Consider the following 18,116-nt stretch of genomic DNA (forward strand, 5'->3'; position numbering starts at 1 on the left):
ATAATAAACGTAGCATTACCACAACACTCTTCGAAACTGCAAAAAGATTGTAAATACAAAGAATCGTTGTAATTGTAGTATACATTCTCGGAAACGAATTAAAGTAGAACTCTTATGTTCAAATGGTACATCAATTGCTATTTTGGAAACTTTTGCTGCCTTTTCTTCTTTTTAAAGTGAGAGCCTGTCAACTTCATACTCGTTATTTACATATGTATTGTAAAAAGTACTTAACAGTAAGCGCTCCAATGGTTGAAGTGTGCTGATTGTGTGAGGTATGTTCTGATTTGCACGAAAAATTAGATAACTGCATGAAAAATAAAAACGTCCACGTCACTTTAAAATAACTGAAATAACGAGAAAAAGTAGCAACAGTACTGAAATATGAACGTTTAGTCTGCACATGTACTTTAGCTGTAGATATCTCCTAAAATAAATAACTCCTAAATTTTCTTTTATACTTTATAGATGGTTGTAACCATGTTATCTTTTCTTTTTCAGATTTTTCAGTCTTTCTAGCCTTTTTATATTGGTTGATGCCTTGTTTGTTTCTCCACATGTTCAATGTTTTCTGAATATTTACTAGCATTTACATCTTTCACATTCAATTTGACAGCCACTGACAATGACAACTCAGTACTGGGACAGAGCGCTCTCACATGAACATAGCACTGAATATTACAGAACGTACTTGTATTGAATTAATAAGAATATCCCAGAATCTTTTAAAAAAGCAAAAGTAATGGGACATGAACCAGTGCCTGTACTATACTTTCTTCATAAAACGCCACCCTAACCACTACTCCATTAAAGATGCTCCAAAATTGTGTCTTACGGCACATTTATTATGCCACCTTGCCGATCGCCAGTATGGCCCGGTGATAATTAATCAGACGCACTGAATCTTATCGATCCATTTAAGCTGCATCTTTGCTGCTCACCCCACTGTTCGCTATGAACGTCGCTAGCCGATGATATCAAGGTGGTTCTGTGTTTCGAGTTGCTACCATCGCCATATGTCTTGGAACATGAGAAGTAATTGAGTACTTCAGGGTCACTCTAGCAGTGTTGCATTTGACTCTGCAAGCATTCTGCTTGATGTGTGAGCAGCTGCATGGTACGGTAATTGATCCCAGCAGGCAATGAGTAGCAAGGCTACAATGTAAACATGCCCTCTGTTTTGCACTTCTATAAGCAGAAGGCTTCAATCTCTGACATGACTTTACCTTGCATTTAATTATAACCAATCGACGACGCGTTTTCGAAGGATCTTAATATCTGAAGCCGCAAATGCATGGTGTAATGGGTATAAATGCAAATATTTCTTATCTGAATGCACATTGTGTGTTCCCTTGAAAGAACAGATACCACGCAAATCGAGGAGCTGTTAAAAACTAGATTTAAATTGAAGAAGTGAATAGGTGGCGCTTGATGGGAGTGTGGATCAGCCATGAGGCATACCGTGCAGTTGCAGTAATGCTGTGTCCCAGATGGTGCAGTAGTTACCGCACCTGCCTAGTAAGCAGGAGATCCCAGGTTCGAATCCTGGTCTGGTACACATTTTCGTTCGTCGCTGCTGATTCCGCTTAATGTCTCACTGTTGCTGATGGCAGTGAACCCCCTTTAATTTACATATAACAAATATTTCTGTTGGCGACTGTGGGCAGTGCACTGAACAACATTACTTACTTCATTTGCAGACTAGTAATTATAGCTATTAGGATTTATATGACTTTGGGTTGTTTAGTACATCCAAGTACACATGGCAAGAGCAAACCATTAATGCCTATTTTTTGTTGGGCAGCAGGTCAGGTGTTGAAGTGTGAACATGTGGAAGCAAAATGGTTAGTCTATACATATAGGAGTTATCCACTTAGTGGTGCAGCAATGGCCATACAGAAGACATCTGGTTGTAAAGTTCGTGCCATGTTCATTGGAAACTGTTTGATGCATAGAAAAAGGTACCAACACACTGTTGTGAGCACATATTAACGTACCACATATAAAAATATCTTCACTTATACCTATTATACTCACTGTACATAGGATATAATGTGTAATTTGAAACTTATCAAATACAACCATCATCTAAAATCGCAAAATCCAGTGTGCCTTCTCCCACTTCACAGAACTCGATACGGCCACAAAAGACAATAGACATTCCTAGTGATCGAAACTGAGCATTGATACATCATAGTGACGTCACTGAGAAGTGTCACTGAGGTGAGCCTAACGTTTCGCTCCAGCTCTCCATGGGAGGGAAAGTCCGCACATGACCAACATTATCACTGGAAATCTCGCCAATGTCCACAACTGCACATGTGGATCGGGATGGAATGGGTGTGTATTGTCTGGTTGGCTGCCGTTTCACTAAAATACATTAAATGTAATCAACCTTGGTTAATTTTAAATTGTGGTGTTCCGTAAAGTTAGCAGACGAAGCTACCATCGCCAGTTTCTGTGCTGGAGCAGTCTTCAGTGTTCTCTACTATACATTCAGCCACAACCTCTTTTAGGTTTGTAGGAAGCTGGAACTCGGCACAATCTTTTGTTAATTTATGTCGCTGATCTACTCGCGACTTGGTATGAGGCTAATTTACACATTGACAAGTGGCTTTGAGTAGTCGATGCAGATAAGAAAGTCTCTAGTGTAAAATAAACTTGAATCCCTGTTTCTATAGGCATCTTCCATATGCATCCCCTCACACTTTTCCAGCGTACCATCCAGTCAACTGGCCTTGACAGCAGATTATATCAGTGCAAGGAACAGATTAGGCAAAAATAAGTAAGAACGTGGTGTGCACAGAGATCCGAAACATGACCTCTGTTGCTCCTGATTTTCGTTAACGACACAGACTCCTTGGGCACAATTTGCAGTTTTCAGGTGATACAATCTTGTTCCCAAAAGGTGAGAATGTCATTCAAGCTATTCAACAAGCAGAAGCCCTATTCAGTGACGATGATACTGGAGGACTTGGAGACACAGTAGCAGTTAAACTTCTGGGCTTTCTCATTGATATCAAGTTAACCTGGCAGTAGCACACTAAACACATATCTTCTAAGCTTTTGCAGATCCTGTATCTCTTGTGGAAACTAGAAAGTATAATATAAGAACTTTATTTACTGCAGTACACTATTCAGTGTTGCACAGCCACATCAATTATGGGCTGTTGCTGTGGGACCACTCTGCAGGCTGCAAGAACACTTATCTTGCAATAAAGACCAATACAGACAGGACAAAACACAATATGCGAAACTGCTTCCCAATGGTGGCCTTAATGCACTGCCTAAGGATGAGTCAGTCCTTACCAATGAAGCATTGGAGAACTGACATTTTGCGTAAATTACATGAACAAGCTTTGTACAATATTGAAGAATTATTCTCTGATAATACAACAGTTTCTACCTGAGATGCAACTCAGTACCACGTTACAGCAGCAACTCTGCTATTTGAAACTTCCTGGCAAAATAAAACTGTGTGCCAAGCCGAAACTCAAACATGGGACCTTTGTCTTTTGCAGGCAAGTACTCCACCAACTGAGCTACACAAGCACGACTCACTACCTGTCCTCACAGCCCTACTTCCACCAGTAGCTTGTCTCCTATCTTCCAAACTTCACAGAAACTCTCCTGTGAAAGTTTGGAAGGTAGGAGACTAGCTACTGGCAGAAGTGGGGCTGTAAGTATGGGTCGTGGGCCGGGCTTGGGTAGCTCAGTTGGTAGAGCACTTGCTTGTGAAAGGCAAAGGTCCTGAGTACGAATCTCGGTCTGGCACCGGGTTTTAATATGCTAGGAAGTTTCATATCAGTGCAGAATCAAAATTTCATTCTGTCAGCTCTGCTATTTAATTACACCATGTTCTTGTATTGATTTTATTGCTGTTTTGTTATTGTAAAGTGTATTGTAATCTATTCTGTAAATTTAATATGCAGTATAGTATCCATATTAGTATCACAGTTTAAATTGCAATATAGTATACTCATTTAGTTGTGGTAATATTTTGTCTCTTATTGATTTCTGTCCAGCCATGACTGGTTATAAATTGGTAATACAATGGGTAAGAGGGTTGGGAAGAGGGTGTATTCCCATTTTCCATGTGATTTTCTTTCAGTCTCAGTTACCCACTGTGATGTCACAGGTGAGACACTATGACAAAATGACTCTGTTCATCAGCTGAATTTTCCAGTCAGTGTTGGTTTTGTGTGTGGATAGTGCTGTGATTTGTATTATGATTACTACCTTCACGCCCAATACTGAACTGACGATGAAATATATAAGATCAGGTGTAATTTTGTTATTGCTCATTGCAACAACATTGCCTACAAAACTTGGAATGTTATGTATCATCGTTTCCTGGAAAATGGTACTGTTAAGTGAAAATGGGTATCTTAGTGTAACTGGGCGGATAAAATAAATGCTTGTAATGCAAGGACATGTTCAAAATCTTTCCTTCCTGAGGATTGCATATGGATTAGAAAAATGAGATGATAGGTCCTTTAGGTAAGACACAAGAAACTGAATCACATAACTGGGACATAAAATTCAGACTTCTTTAAGATAAGGGGATGAATTAATTTCTTATCTATGTTAAAGGGACATTAAGAAATACTTTTCTGAGTAACATCTCTCTTTACTGTCGTTATGTTTGTGTTCTTCATGAAGATTTAATATGTCATTTTTGCACTTGGTATTGATAGTATACTACTGAGTGTCTATAAATTCATCCTTACAATTAACATTTATTTGTAGGTCATCCCCAACATAAAGCATTATATGGATATGAGATCTGTGTGAAAGATGTAGTTTAACAACTTTATATGCCTGCCACATGGCAATTATCGTATAGAATAGCATAAAATTTTTGTTTAGTACTATTCCAATTTCAATAATTACTCATTTTAAAGCGAATGTCGCAAACGCCAATGATATTACTCGAAACTGCAATTCCACATCAAATTACCTTTATAAAGCTGCATTCATAGCCAAACAAATTTCCAAAAACCTTCTTAACCTATTCTGCTGGTTTATAAATCAAGATCATATGCACTTCTCAAGGAAGCGTTCTCACCTTGGGGATGTCTTGAGCGTAACATGTGTCGTTTAGCAGTTCAATAAAATTAACTTCCTCAGCATATTCAATTTGTTCATTGCATCATGAGAGTAGCTGTCCAGTTATTCCGACACTTTCATACGCACTTTCAGTAATATTCAGATATGTTTCTGAAGTACGAAAAAGCAACTGAAAGATTATCCTCGTGACAGTCCCTCAGTTGTGCTGACTTCCTTGTTATCGTCCTGACATCTGGAAAACGAGACTTTCGTCTAGTAAATGGTTTCCTGGCTATTTCAACATGCATATTGATACATTACAGAATAGCCATACTACCCTGTCACGATGTGTAGTGTCTGAGAAATAGGTTTTATATGTAGATAGCTGAACCTGCTTCTAAACTTTAAATATGTTTTGCTCCCACATCGCAAGCAAAAGCTACAATGTAAAGTTCAGCTGCTCCCAGTTCTTTTATGTTATTCTTCCTAAAAGCTCATTAGTCATCGTGATGTCGACATCATAATACACTGGCTGCTCCTGTGTCACAAATAAGCTGAAGGCCATCAGCACCTGTAGTATTGAGTCAGCAGATTTTCAATATTTATTTTATTGAAGGTATGAAAAGATAACTCAGTACAGATTTTGAACAGATCTACTTTAGTTCTAATGAACGTTGTTACTTCCTTTACTAACTCAAGTAGCCCCAGCGGATTCATGGTGAATTCCGGTGTGCCGGCTAGCCTGTGGATTGTTTTTCAGGCAGTTTTCCATCTGCCTCGGCGAATGCAGGCTGGTTCCCCTTATTCGGCCTCGACGATTGCTGCACAAACACTGTCTACACATACCATAATTACTCATACTTGGCACACAATAACCCTGGGTTTGGTGTGGGGCAGCAGTAGGGTGCGTGGACTGCTGTGGCCCGTTGTGGGGTTGTGAACCACTGAGGGCTATGGCAGGATGAAGCCTCTCCATCGTTTCTAGGTCGCCAGTTCAATACACAATACACACACACACACACACACACACACACACACACACACACACTCACACTCAAGTAACTGTGTCCTTCTTCAGAACTTTGAACAGTAGTGCTATGAATTGTCTCCTCAAATAATTATAAACTTTTGTATAAATAGCCCTTAATGTAATTACCTAAGTCCCTTAGTAGAAAGTCCAACATAGATACCAAAACTTTCTTCCTAGGAATTTATGTGTAAAACTAATTGCCAATTTAATTGATATTAATTGCAAAAATGGGAACAATATGAACTAGGTTCTAATTATTGACTTCAACAGTTCAGCATGTCTCACTAAAGATATGGCTCACAGTGTCAGGCCTCGCCTCTAAATGTTTCAAGATTGGCAATGCACTGCAGGGTCAAACAGTAAATTGTCATCCTGGTGAAAAAGAAAGCATATATCAAGATTGGATTAATGCGATTTCTAAAGAAAGTGTCACCTATCCATCACCTGAATGACTGACTATTCGATCATATTTTTGTAACTTCCCATAGAGGAAGGATTTTGAAGCACCAAAAAACTGATGGAAATACACATTCTCATTTTGACTAAATTACCAAAAAAGTAATCTTCTTATATATGGGGACACTGACTTTAATTTTTATCCCACATCTAAACAGGAATGCTAAATGGGTGTTATTGAGAAGAATGCAGAAAGAAGAAGCCAACTCTTGACTTCATCTCTTTTAGTATTCACAGTTTGGAAATCTTGCACTAATATTGTTTTGACTAACATTGTTTTCTTTTTCTGGGTAGCATTTTCATAATAAACACTCACATGATGAAAATGTTATTGATGTTGCTCTGATAATTCTTGTAATTGGTATGCATCTTCGTAATGTTCTGCTAATCTGAGCAGCCTCTTTTTGTTTTCAGCCATATTACTACTAGTACTTTCAGCTTGACTCATCAGTACTTTTGAGGCAAAGACCTCCCTTATCGATGAATTTTCGAAATATTGTAGAATTTTCACATTAAAATTTAGAAATTGTGCTTTCAGAAACATTGTAAACATACTACAATGATAATATAGATATATACAATTGTGAGGTATCTCAGTGTTATTTCTAACTTCTGTAAAGAGCAAGAAATTTAGCTCAAAATGGATTCTGTGGTAGCTTTGATCATTAATTCACTTTTCAAATGACGCTTAAACCCCTTTCAACAACATTTTATTAGCACATTTGATGGCCTCCAAATGACTGCTACAAGGAATCCATTTTCATATTTTCTTTTTGCTAGCATCGTTACAAGTTCTCGAGCTGAAATATGCACAACCACATTAACACCTGTATGACACATTTCGGTTGACGCCATCCTGAGTATAATAGCAGTGGAAAATCGGATGGCATGTATTGAAATACTCTTCTGAGGTTGATGGTGGATGGATGCATGTGCAAGTTTTCGTTGTCTGTGAAAGTGTGGCTTATTAAGCCATGTTCACACGTGCAGATAAAGTGACGCAACAGCTTGTGGCATTCAGCTGGGTTTGCACATGCAATGAAAGTGACACCACTTGTGCGCCACTCGAATGATGTCACCGAAGTTGTGTGCGGAAACACCCAAATCCGTGTGGCGCTACTCAAAAGATGTCGCTTTCAGTCATGCCACAAAATTTTAACCGCTTTAACTTTGTGGCACCACTTTCCTTCTTCCATCATCGATAAGCATCAGAAGGGGCCGCCATCTTTGAAGGTAACCGCCGTATTTGATGGTTTTTATTTTTAAGCTTGTGTATGACGAAAATATATAGTTCCAATGTTACAGCATATTAAGGATCTCTCGCCAACGTGTTGTTTTGAGTTTTTATTATTATGCAACAGTAGTAGAGTATGAAACTTCAGTACATAGAAGTTTTGCCATGCTAGTTATAAGTACATAATGGTTAATTTAAATGGCGAAAGTGAATGATGTTTCTGTTATAAGATGCATAGATAAAATTTGTGTGTGAGTAAGCAAATAATATATAATTAGTGAAAGGATTTTTGGTTTTACAGCAGCTCACTTTATTCTGAAAATGGTGAAAATTAATGCAATACTGGCAGTCTATTCAGGTGATCAGATTCTAGTGCTGGAAACTTCAACACTCCTTAAAAACTTGCCCAGTGGCTTTGAAAAAGGGTGTAACAAGATTTCTGGGGGCAGTATTATTTCAGGTAAAGTGTAGCTATCAATAAAGGAAATCCACTACATTATAGTGTCTTTTAGCGCACTTGCACAAATCATAGGTCCAAAATTCGGTACAGTGTAGAATAAATTTAATATTTCGTCATATTGTAGGCGCCCCGGTGGTCCCGATCACCTATGGTGGACTGGATGGCCGAGCAGTGACCTCCTCAGTTGTCAGGATGCTAGGAAATGGCTGTAGAAGCGTCAGAAACGCCAAAGAAACATTATTAATTCATAACACCTTTATTCCTGCCGAGTACAATGTGGCTTGGTGATATCAACAACCTTCCCCGAGCCCTCGCTGACTCGTAGCGATGACACCAGATCCGGGCCGCACCAGTCATGCTAGCGCAACGCCGCGTGCTATGACGTAGCGGAGGAATGTCCTTAACTTCGGCCGCGCGTTGATGGCGGCGCCCGGCTGGCCGGCCGGCTCGCGACAGACAGCAGGCTGCTGCGCGTAGAGGCTCTGGGCTGGAGTCCCCGGCGCTGTCGGCACGAGAGGCGTTCTCGTAGTGCGGAGTGTACTCTATCCCACCCCGTCTTCTTCCCTGCTCCTCCTGGTGGCTCGTTCGCGGTGGATGGGCGGAACGGGCCGCAGTCCCCCAGCGTCGTCGGCTCACCCGGTTGTGACGGCGGATGCACAGGGCCTAGGCCCCGCACGATCTCGACGACGGCTCACTGATGGGGTCAGCATTGGCGGCGAGCGAGTCTGCCGCGATGTCTGCTAATCCTGGGTTGATGATTGACAGCAGCAGCAGAGAGGACCAGAGCTGGTACTGCCCCCTTACGTCTGCTGCTGGATGGGCCGCCCTTACTGCAACATCTCCTTAATAAAGATTAACATGTCGATCACCGAGCTGAGCGCTACGCAGCGACCCAGTACACATCTAACTGCAAGTCTAACTGCGAGTGCCTTGTTGCTATCAAAGCTGGCGTATTTAAAGGAAGCACGAGCGAGCGACGTCCTGACGACATGCTCGTTTGTAATGAACGCATTCGTTCCACTTATACTGCTGACTTATCTGTCGTACTCGCTCCTTAGGTGTTCTTGTGACAGAGTTACGTGTTGTTATGACAGACTTAAGCGAAGTTGTGAAATGCAGTACAGCTGACGCTATACCTCTGTCTTACACTCTGCGAAAGTCTCCGTCTAACACAAACTCGCGTGCTAAGCAATTCTCTCTCGCCTGTTGTGGGTAACCAGGCCATTGCCCCTGCTGACGACACATTCAGATATGTGTGCAATCCACCTACCTGCCTCTGGCTCTCGGCATAGGCAACGAAACTCTGACAATATTCCATGTTTCCAACTCTTTACTATTCCGCAACATTACACATCCCCCTCCTTTAAGAAAATTCGTCCCGAATTTTACAATTCTAGACTTACTGTTTGTGCACGCCATACTTCCTTATACTCTACAGGTATCTTATAACTACTCCTTCAACACTGACAAACTTTTCTTATCCGCTAATAATCTATTTACACTTAATACTGATTCCAATCTTGTCATTGGTTATCTATTTATATTACGTTCCACTATTTCCGATCCATCCCATAGGTATTTGATGTACGGTTGTTATTTCAGAACGAGACGTCTTTTTCCGTATACAAAAGTAAGTTGCACAAATAAACACTAGAACTAAGATTTTGCTAGTCGTTGACACACCAAATACGCTCCTGGAAATGGAAAAAAGAACACATTGACACCGGTGTGTCAGACCCACCATACTTGCTCCGGACAATGCGAGAGGGCTGTACAAGCAATGATCACACGCACGGCACAGCGGACACACCAGGAACCGCGGTGTTGGCCGTCGAATGGCGCTAGCTGCGCAGCATTTGTGCACCGCCGCCGTCAGTGTCAGCCAGTTTGCCGTGGCATACGGAGCTCCATCGCAGTCTTTAACACTGGTAGCATGCCGCGACAGCGTGGACGTGAACCGTATGTGCAGTTGACGGACTTTGAGCGAGGGCGTATAGTGGGCATGCGGGAGGCCGGGTGGACGTACTGCCGAATTGCTCAACACGTGGGGCGTGAGGTCTCCACAGTACATCGATGTTGTCGCCAGTGGTCGGCGGAAGGTGCACGTGCCCGTCGACCTGGGACCGGACCGCAGCGACGCACGGATGCACGCCAAGACCGTAGGATCCTACGCAGTGCCGTAGGGGACCGCACCGCCACTTCCCAGCAAATTAGGGACACTGTTGCTCCTGGGGTATCGGCGAGAACCGTCTCCATGAAGCTGGGCTACGGTCCCGCACACCGTTAGGCCGTCTTCCGCTCATGCCCCAACATCGTGCAGCCCGCCTCCAGTGGTGTCGCGACAGGCGTGAATGGAGGGACGAATGGAGACGTGTCGTGTTCAGCGATGAGAGTCGCTTCTCCCTTGGTGCCAATGATGGTCGTATGCGTGTTTGGCGCCGTGCAGGTGAGCGCCACAATCAGGACTGCATACGACTGAGGCACACAGGGCCAACACCCGGCATCATGGTGTGGGGAGCGATCTCCTACACTGGCCGTACACCACTGGTGATCGTCGAGGGGACACTGAATAGTGCACGGTACATCGAAACCGTCATCGAACCCATCGTTCTACCATTCCTAGACCGGCAAGGGAACTTGCTGTTCCAACAGGACAATGCACGTCCGCACGTATCCCGTGCCACCCAACGTGCTCTAGAAGGTGTAAGTCAACTACCCTGGCCAGCAAGATCTCCGGATCTGTCCCCCATTGAGCATGTTTGGGACTGGATGAAGCGTCGTCTCACGCGGTCTGCACGTCCAGCACGAATGCTGGTCCAACTGAGGCGCCATGTGGAAATGGCATGGCAAGCCGTTCCACAGGACTACATCCAGCATCTCTACGATCGTCTCCATGGGAGAATAGCAGCCTGCATTGCTGCGAAAGGTGGATATACACTGTCGTAATAATAAATGCTACATCATGCCATCCATTAAGATACAAAATGGCATTTTTTAAAACTATGATACATAGGATACTGAAATTACCTCTCCAACATGATGCTATCCAAAAGGAAATTGATACATTAAAACAGATAGCAGTTGCTAACAATTATAATTCCCATCAGGTTGATCTGTTATATAAAAAATTACAAGAAAAAAATGATGCCGTTATAAATTCCAAGAAGAGATTTACACAAATGACATACATGGGACCTATCTCAGATAAAATAAATAAATTATTTAAGAACACAAGCGTGGCAATAGCATTTAAAACTAATAACCCCCTACAGATGAAACTGAAACACACAATTGGAGACTCAAATAGATACCAAAAGTCAGGTGTTTATAAAATAATATGTAATGACTGTGAGAAACAGTATATTGGCCAAACTGGCCGAAACTTTTTAACACGTTTCAGAGAACATACTACTGGTGCTGCACGTATCAAATCAATATTCGGTCAACATCTTGATGAATACAATCATTCTGAGGGTTGCATTTCTAGGAATTTGAAAATATTACATACTGTGCCAAAAGGACCACTGCTAAATACCTTAGAAGAAATTGAAATTTTTTCACTTCACAAAAGTAATCCATTATCTGTTTTAAACGAACAACTTCAGTTCAAAGACAAACATTTCTTTGAGCTTTTCGATGATCTGCTTTAGAATGTCTACTCTTCTGTATTTGTTTTAAAAAAAAAAAGGTCTTTCTAATTATTAAGACTTTTAGCAAATAATTTTATCTTTACATTGTAATTGTATTTTACCAAACATTATTTTATGATTGACTACCTGTTTTAGAATTATTGCTTTTATGCTTTTAGACTGCTAATTCACATCGTTTTATTTTATTATTGACAATGGCTCATAATTTAATAATTTTATAATTTTAAATTCTTTCAATTTTATTTGCTTATATGACTGGTATGTAACTTGAAGAATAGCAATGCCTTATAAAAAAATGGCACTGGTAATCTACATGCTAACTTCATAGATAATATTTTATATATACAGTCAACTACTTCATAGCGTATTTGTGCAGCATGAGTTATATATATCAGCTACAGATTATTGTAGCTTACTCTTTTCGTTTCAATAAAGACAAGTTGCTGCTCAATAATACATCGTCTGACGCCACAACTTCATTGGAAAGAAGCCTGCTGCCACATCTTTGCATTGGCGTTTGTCCTCACCATGGCAACCACTAGTTCAACTATCGACTCTACAACAACTTCAGTGGAAAAAGCTTGCTCCTTCATCTTTGTAACGGCATCTAACTTCACCATAGCAACCAGTGGTTTCAAATGGTTCACTGACAGGCCACGAGAGGGCAACCCATGTACTGCCAAACTGAAGTTCATTTTCCTACATTTTTAAATATTTTTAACGCTTTTTAATTGACAATAGCTGTTAAATAAGCAAAGTTTAATGTATATTTATTTCTAATTCTTGACAATGTTCTTTTAACTAAGAAATTTTAAATTGTAATTCGACTTATAACTCATTGGTTAATAATGACATCATGCAGTCAGAAGTGGGTGGAGCCTCCATTATATAAAGTAAGACGTGCACTGGTTTCTCCAGTTGTGATTCTCCAACAGAAAGGGGTTTCCACTCAATGGTAATTCAACGTTTTATAGCCGTATAACTCTATGTATTTTCATTAATGCATGTAGCCCTCTAATTAATGCTTTGTATACATCTTGTAGGTCTGAAGATGACCACAGCAGTGGTCGAAACCGGTCACCTTATAAAATAAATTGTGATCAAGACTGTTTTTAATAGTAATTATAACTGAGATCTGCTCTTTTTCTGAGATAATCAGGCTATATAAAGATTGTAGCAATGTGGGAAGCAAGGACTCGTTAATAAACGTTAGGTTCTGGCGAGGCAATATGTGTGGCGGTTCCTCTGGATAATACAAGATAGGCTGTGTCACGTTAATCATTGTTGTACCCGTGAAAGTAGCTGGTAGGTGAAAATGCTTCCCCACTATTTCACATCCAGTGCCATTAATCAATAACCCACTGCCCTGCAATTCAAGCTTTGATATATCTGTTAATCTACCATTTCTGTAGTAAGTGGCAACTACGATCTCTAGTTCGAACACAGAGTAAATCCAATGTTCCCCAACTTTCTGAAATTTCGGTCTCGGAAGTAACACCTTCTTTTCGCATTCTAAGGTTGCCATATTCCCCAAGAACAACCGCATCTCACACGAATGATTGTGGGTTGCCACCTCCTTTGCTGGACAAATAAAAACACTTCCCTTGAAACAGTCTGTCAAATGTTCCGTAGACATTACCACATGAGCACTCCTCTGTCTTAACACTAACAACAGTTCCCGAGTTTGCACTTGCACCCACTTCCCAATTCCTCTGCAACAGTGTAGCAGTACCAGACTGACGAAAAGTGTCCCGGGCCACATCCTGGCACGGCATCTGAAGGAAGAGGAAGCCATGTCAATCGCTCTCTTCCTTGTTGTTGTTGTGGTCTTCAGTCCTGAGACTGGTTTGATGCAGCTCTCCATGCTACTCTTTCCTGTGCAAGCTTTTTCATCTCCCAGTACCTACTGCAACCTACATCCTTCTGAATCTGCTTAGTGTATTCATCTCTTGGTCTCCCTCTACGATTTTTACCCTCCACGCTGCCCTCCAATACTAAATTGGTGATCCCTTGATGCCTCAGAACATGTCCTACCAACCGATCCCTTCTTCTGGTCAAGTTGTGCCACAAACTTCTCTTCTCCCCAATCCTATTCAATACTTCCTCATTAGTTATGTGATCTACCCATCTAATCTTCAGCATTCTTCTGTAGCACCACATTTCTAAAGCTTCTATTCTCTTCTTGTCCAAACTATTTATCGTCCATGTTTCACTTCCATACATGGCTACACTCCATACAAATACTTTCAGAAATGACTTCCTGACACTTAAATCAATACTGGATGTTAACAAATTTCTCTTCTTCAGAAACACTTTCCTTGCCATTGCCAGCCTACATTTTATATCCTCTCTACTTCGACCATCATCAGTTATTTTGCTCCCCAAATAGCAAAACTCCTTTACTACTTTAAGTGCCTCATTTCCTAATCTAATTCCCTCAGCATCACCCGACTTAATTAGACTACATTCCATTATCCTTGTTTTGCTTTTGTTGATGTTCATCTTATATCCTCCTTTCAAGACACTGTCCATTCCATTCACCTGCTCTTCCAAGTCCTTTGCCGTCTCTGACAGAATTACAATGTCATCGGCGAACCTCAAAGTTTTTATTTCTTCTCCATGAATTTTAATACCTACTCCGAATTTTTCTTTTGTTTCCTTTACTGCTTGCTCAATATACAGATTGAACAACATCGGGGAGAGGCTACAACCCTGTCTTACTCCCTTCCCAACCACTGCTTCCCTTTCATGTCCCTCGACTCTTATAACTGCCATCTGGTTTCTGTACAAATTGTAAATAGCTTTTCGCTCCCTGTATTTTACCCCTGCTACCTTTAGAATTTGAAAGAGAGTATTCCAGTCAACATTGTCAAAAGCTTTCTCCAAGTCTACAAATGCTAGAAACGTAGGTTTGCCTTTCCTTAATCTTTCTTCTAAGATAAGTCGTAAGGTCAGTATTGCCTCACGTGCTCTCTTCCTTACCACGTCTAAAACACACAAATGACAAGTAAAAACTTCACATACCCAAATACCTAATGACAATAAATACGACTTGTTTCTTCCCGAGGACACTTCACCTACTTATCACTAGACCTAAGTGCGTAAGGAACGTTCCTCTGCTGTTCTTTTAGCTTCGGTACCCTCACATCCTTTGTTACTGCTGGAGGAATCTGCGGTAACGCATCCACTGCGCCCTTAAACGACTTAATCCTACTCACATGAACTACTGACGACTTGGTTGGTATCTGCAACTTTACGTTCACTGGATACACTATTTCATTTACCTGATACGGTCCAGAATACTTCGTCAAAAACTTCTTCGTTTTAACCTTCGGAACATAAGGATTAGCCAACAATACCCATTGACCAATTCTGTATTGCGGCAGTTTACCTGTTCTTTGCCCAATACTCTCTTGTTTCTCCAAAGCTTTAGTATTAGCACGCCGTACCCTTTGCCAAATCTCTCTCAATTTCTTGGCGAAATTCTTCACTGACTCATCCTGTGAACCTACCTGTGGTTTGAGCACATCAAATGGTGATGGCATTTTCCGACCATAAATTACCTCATACGGAGAGAGCCCCGTTCCTGTATGAACTTTCGCGTTGTATGCGCTTGTCAACAGATTTAAATACACGTCCCAATCCATGTGTTCTGAATATACGTAATGACTAATCATCTTAACTAACGTCCTATGAACCCGTTCTGTTCGTCCATTTGACTAAGGATGAGATGGGCTTGTCCGCAATTTCTTAACTATCAGTAAACGGCATAACTGCTTCATCAGCTCCGACATAAAGTTACTACCCTGATCTGTAATTATAGTATCAGGTACACCATACTTCAGCAACCAGTTATTTACTAAGGCCTGCGCAACAGTGCTTGCCTTCTGATCTGGAATAGCTACCATTACCAGGTATCGGGAAAAATGATGTAATATTGTTAATACGTATCGATTACCCGCTTAGGTCTTGTTAAATGCCCCGATTACGTCTAATCCTATGAATGCTAACGGACGATCCGCTTCAAGTAGCCTCGTAACTGAATTTTCTGATGACTTAAATCTGCTCTCTGCGCACACGGTATACAATTTTGCACCTACTGCTCTACATCAGTGCGACGTGTCTTCCACCAAAACCTTTCAGCTACCCGTCTATCAGTCGTTCTTTTACCACCATGACCCGACAATATATGGTCGTGCGCTTGTTTCAACACTTCTTCCCTCAGCGACTCCGGTACTACGACGCGTAGTCTGCACTTCGTCTTCCTGCAAAGCAACCCATCCTGCATTTCAAACTGCGGGTGCCTTCGGAACAATTGACACTCTCTGTCAGTGGCTTGCGCCTTTATCCACTCCTTCTCACTTATGCCCACAACTTGTACAGCTGCTATTTTCCTACTAAGCGCATCTGCATTGGTATGTTTTATTCCTGGTTTGTGAATTACCTCGTAGTCAAACTCACTTAGTTTCAGTGCCCATCTCGTTAAACGACTCGAGGGATCTTTCAACCCCAACAACCACTTCAATGCTGCGTGATCGGTAATCACCTTGAACTTACGCCCATATAAATAACAGCGAAAATACGAGATACCGTAAATCACTGCTAACATTTCTTTCTCTGTAGTTGAATAATTCTTCTCTGCCTTATTAAGTTGCCTGGAAGCATAAGCCACTGGATGTTCCTGTCCATTAACCCTCTGAGAAAGAATACAACCTACAGCAATATTACTAGCATCACAAGATAGTATGAACTCTTGTTCGAAATCAGGAAGTATCAACACTGGGTCTGATGTTAGTATCTGTTTGAGCTTCTCGAATGCCTCCTGACACTGTGCTGTCCATTCAGACTTAACACCTTTCTTTAACAATCTCGTTAATGGATGTGCAATTTCCGCGAACTCCTTTACGTATCGTCTGTAGTAATTACATAAACCGACATATTGCTGAACTTGTTTAGTGGTCTGTGGTACTGGAAAATCACGCACAGCCGACGTTAGACGAGGATCCGCTCTTACCCCATCCTGACTGATAATGTGCCCAAGATAAGTCACTTGCGTCTGAGCAAACTGACATTTCTCGACATTAAGCGTAAGATTTGCCGCTCTTAGCCTACTAAATACTTCGTTCAGTCGTTCCACATGCTCTTCTATATTACGCGAAAAAGTAACAATATCATCGAGGTATACCATAGCAATCTTCGGTTTCAGTCCCCGAAGCACACCATCTAACAGACGCTGGAAAGTAGCAGGAGCGTTTTTCAACCCAAATGGCATTCTGCGATACTGAAAGTGACCAAGGCTTGTTGTAAAGGCCGTCTTCGGTCTATCCTCGGGACTTACTTCTATCTGATGGTACCCATTCTTTAGATCTAGTGTCGAAAAATATTTACACCGACCCAGGTTATCCAATGTTTCCGTGATGTTCGGTATTGGATACGCGTCTGTTACAGTTCGTGCGTTCAAAAAACGATAGTCACAACAAAACCTATACTTCTTAGTATCGTCCAATGACTGCTTAGGATCTACTACTATGTTGGCAGACCACGGGCTTTCACTGTTCTCTATAATACCGTCCCTTAGCTGTTGATTAATAAATTCTTCCACTAGTGGTTGTAGGTGTTTCGCTATCCCGTATGGTTTTCTATAGACCGGCGGGCTATCGCCAATCGGTATACGGTGCTGTGTAATAGGAGTTGCTGGTAATGGACCTTCTGAATTAAATAAATCGAAGTACTCCAATAGCAAAGCTTCCATAGCTTTCCGATCACCATTCTCCAAATGACGAATCTTATCACGTAGTACAAATGCCTTGACGGTTTGCTTGACATTATAATCACCTTGTGATTCACCTATATCCTCATCGTCGAATATTTCCAAACTCGCTACCACTAAACCCTTTGGGAGATCCACTTCATCTGCCCCAAAATTATCTACACTGACCGGAATCATCAGATCCCCATTTATATCCGTTACGCGCGCAACACTCCTCCTAATAAAACACTGCCTTTCATCCAATGCTTCATTGCCCTGCAGTGGCTCCACCACACATGGTCTCTGCTGTGGTACATCAGTACCTACTGACAACCAAACTAACTTCCCTGTACCCGAAGGCACTTTGAAATGCGTAATCATCTTTAATGCCCTTGTACGCGGTTCAATTGGTGACATCTTAGCAACTGATGCACCTCGTGACGTAGAAACATTTACAGCTGTTGTGCCCATTAAAAACAAGTTTCCAC

The sequence above is a fragment of the Schistocerca piceifrons genome, chromosome 5 (genome assembly GCF_021461385.2).
Source record: "Schistocerca piceifrons isolate TAMUIC-IGC-003096 chromosome 5, iqSchPice1.1, whole genome shotgun sequence".
NCBI classification, from domain to species: Eukaryota; Metazoa; Arthropoda; class Insecta; order Orthoptera; family Acrididae; genus Schistocerca; species Schistocerca piceifrons.